Source organism: Chiloscyllium plagiosum, chromosome 6 (genome assembly GCF_004010195.1).
Source record: "Chiloscyllium plagiosum isolate BGI_BamShark_2017 chromosome 6, ASM401019v2, whole genome shotgun sequence".
In the NCBI taxonomy this organism is placed as follows: Eukaryota; Metazoa; Chordata; class Chondrichthyes; order Orectolobiformes; family Hemiscylliidae; genus Chiloscyllium; species Chiloscyllium plagiosum.
The window spans coordinates 58426586-58429967 of NC_057715.1; the positions used below are offsets into that span (position 1 = coordinate 58426586).

General features: G+C 38.1%; 1 protein-coding gene across 1 annotated transcript in view; it reads left to right on the forward strand.

The window, feature by feature from the left end:
- The first annotated feature begins 1265 nt into the window (after positions 1–1265).
- The window catches only part of rab30 (RAB30, member RAS oncogene family), an 87411-nt gene continuing 85294 nt past the window's right edge, over positions 1266–3382 (forward strand). Inside the window, exon 1 of the mRNA XM_043691648.1 lies at positions 1266–1330. The gene's annotated coding sequence lies outside the window, so the exon portion shown is untranslated. The remainder of the gene's footprint in view (positions 1331–3382) is intronic.

The window sequence follows — 3382 nt, forward strand, 5'->3', positions numbered from 1 at the left end:
GGCCCACCACAAATGGGGCCTAACCAGAGCTTTATAAAGTCTCAGTAGCACAACAGTGCTTTTATATTCCAACCCTCTTGAGATAATTGACAACATTGCATTCGCTTTCTTAATCACGGACTCAACCTGCATGTTTACCTTTAGAGAATCCTCAACTGATATAATGCTGAATAAACTAATTTTGTTGAGCATGCATCTTGTTGAGGTGTAAAAACTTCCACCTTCACTCAGATGACGTGGTTATAGTCAGTGGAGGTGTAGACGTTATATTGGAATCAAGGACAAAGTACAATGTTTGTTTTGCAACTGTGAGTGTATCTTGTTTGACCAAAAACCACTGACTGAAGTGCATACAAATATTTCAAATCATAAATGGCAGACTTTTCAAATTTCTAAGTGGGTGGGAAAATTAACAAGTTCACACTCCAAATAATTTCTTTATCATGATTTTCAGAAGATAAATAAATACATCACTTAAAATTAACTCAGTTGCTGGTAATGTTATTATTTGTGTTATCTTTAGAAAAAGGCCAGCTGATTTAGTACAGGTACAAACATATACTCTGAATTGCAAGGCTGTAATCTGTTCCAAAGGTCTTAGAGTCATAGAGATGTACAGCATGGAAACAGACCTTTGATATACCATTCCAAATGCCTTTTAAATGTTGCAATTGAACAAGCCTTCACCACTTCCTTTGGCAGCTCATTCCATACACATACCACCCTCTGTGTGAAAAAGTTGCCCTTAGGACCGTTTTATATCTTTCCCCCTCCCCTCTCCCCCTAAACCTATGCCCTCTAGTTCTGGACTCCCCGTCCCCAGGGAAAAGACTTTGTCTATTTATCCTATCCATACCCCTCATAATTTTGTAAACCACTAGAAGATCACCTCTCAGCCTCTGACGCTCCAGGGAAAACAGCCCCAGTCTGTTCAGCCTCTCCCTATAACTCAAATCCTCCAACCCTGGCACCATCCTTGTAAATCTTTTCTGAACCCTTTCAAGTTTCACAACATCTTTCCGATAGGAAGGAGAGCAGAATTGCAAACAATATTCCAACAGGGTTTGAAGGTATGTCATGGAACTATTTAAATGGCTTATATTGTATTCTCTTAGCTTTGTTTTATTACTGTCTTGGAGTGGTGTAAACCCTGTATTGGCTGAAACAGTGAAACAAATATCATTGTTAATGTGCATACATACTTCATGAAAATGTCTTGTTAGGTAAAATCATACTTTTGTTTTCCCCTTTCTCGTTATCCACAGGTACTTTCAGCAAGAGTTGTCAGGCAGTGGTTGAAGCAGCGGTCATTGCATCCTTTGGAGGAAAAGTGGGTAAATCTACCAATTGAGAAAAATATAGTGTCATTTTTTTGTTTGAAGAATGTGTAGCCTTAGGATTAGTTTTTAGTAGTTAAAGAACCAAAATGGATGCAAAAGACCAACTGGCCTCCACTTGTACTGCAAACCATGGTCCTACAAGTGCTGTTTGGCAATCAAATGTAAACCTTGAATTTTTAGTTCCTCCTTCAACTTTTAGGAGGTTGTGATTTATTTTTTATTACCTGCTATATTAGCAAATTTGTTAATGATTGAGCTTGTGACCTTTCTGATCTGTGCAGCTGAGCTACTGATTGGGAAACTAGCTGAGTCTTGAAGGAGCTGTTCTTTTTGTGTAATAACTTTTTGGAGTTGTCTGCATCCTGAGATTAGAAGAAATTTTGAGCATTGTAACCTCTTTCAAAAATGTTGTTTGTATACATTAAATAGTACATGATTTTGTCCAGCAGGAGACTGGTTAATGAATCTCTGACGAAAGGTGCAAGTAATCAAAAGTAACATGATGAGGGAATGAACATTTTTCTTATTTTATCAAGTGTTTAGATGATATAAAGTGGCAGAACAGCTCTAGGCTGACAGCTTTTATTCTGGTCCATTGCTAATGTTATTCTGCCATATGTATTGCAAAACTAAAACAATAGCTCAGCTTTTTTTAACCTCCCTTATCTGTTATTGTCAAAGGAGTAGTTTTGCTCTCTGCCTTCTGTTCAAGGTATGTTTATGTTAGAGGTAGTGCCAGCGTGAACTCTTTGCCTGTTTGACTGTGACATTGTACAATGTGGGATTAGTGGCATATTATACCTTAGCAGTATGGGTCTCCTATGACTGAATTCAGTCCATTTTAACCACTTGTTTTCTATTCATTACTATTTTGCTGCTCAGTGCTCTGACTGTCAGTCACGTTCTAACAGCCACTAGTGCACATTGTATTGTGAAACTTGATATAATAAGATCTGTGCTTCTGATTATCGAATGTAGATGCTTGGGTTTTTAAGTGGAATCGGCTTGTTTTGGTTCAACTCTTTCCAGACTGTTAATACCTGTGAACTGGTCAACTAACAGGGCACAAGCAAATATTGTGGCATTTATAAAAGTGCATGTTGATCCTTTACTTAGATTTCTTAGTTTAAATAAAAATGGGATCAAAGTCAAAGCTAATATCTATAAATCAGTGTCTACCTAAAAATGTCAAGGTTTATGAAAATGAGGAGGAAAATTCAGCTGGTGGAGTTACATATGGAAAGGTAAAGGATATGTGCTATCCATTTTGAGATACAGTATTTTAATCTATCAAAACAAACTCTCATATGAGATGAACAGTTGTATCTTTGGCATTTTCTCTGTTAAAAATTGAATTTTGATGACTCCTAGGAACTGCAAATCTGTTCCATTGTGAATCGTAATGATTTGGTTGTTAGTTTGCCTTCAGTATGGTTGGTAGATATATGTTATTATCTATCTTGGGGTCTAGAAATGAGGCAAATATTTCCATATTAGAATTAGATTACAACAGTAATGTTGCACACTTCTAATGCTTCGGTTGAATATAGCTCACCAACCAATATACTGGCAGGGACATTTGCTAGAACTGCTCGTGAGGATTTAAACTAGTAAGGTGGGGACGGTCCCAGGGAGACAGTGAGGAAAGAGATCAATCTGAGACTGGTACAACTGAGAACAGAAGCGAGTCAAACAGTCAGGGACAAGGTAGAACTAATAACTTAAACTGCATTTATTTTAATGCAAGGGGCGCAACAGGGAAGGCAGATGAACTCAGGGCATGGTTAGGAACATGGGACTGGGATATCATAGCAATTACAGAAACATGGCTCCGGGATGGCAGCTGAATGTTCCAGGATACAAATGCTACAGGAAGGATAGAAAGGGAGGCAAGAAAGGAGGGGGAGTGGCATTTTTGATAAGAGATAGCATTACAACTGTGCTGAGGGAGGATATTCCCGGAAATACATCCAGGGAAGTTATTTGGGTGGAACTGAGAAATAAGAAAGGGATGATCACCTTATTGGGATTGTATTATAGAC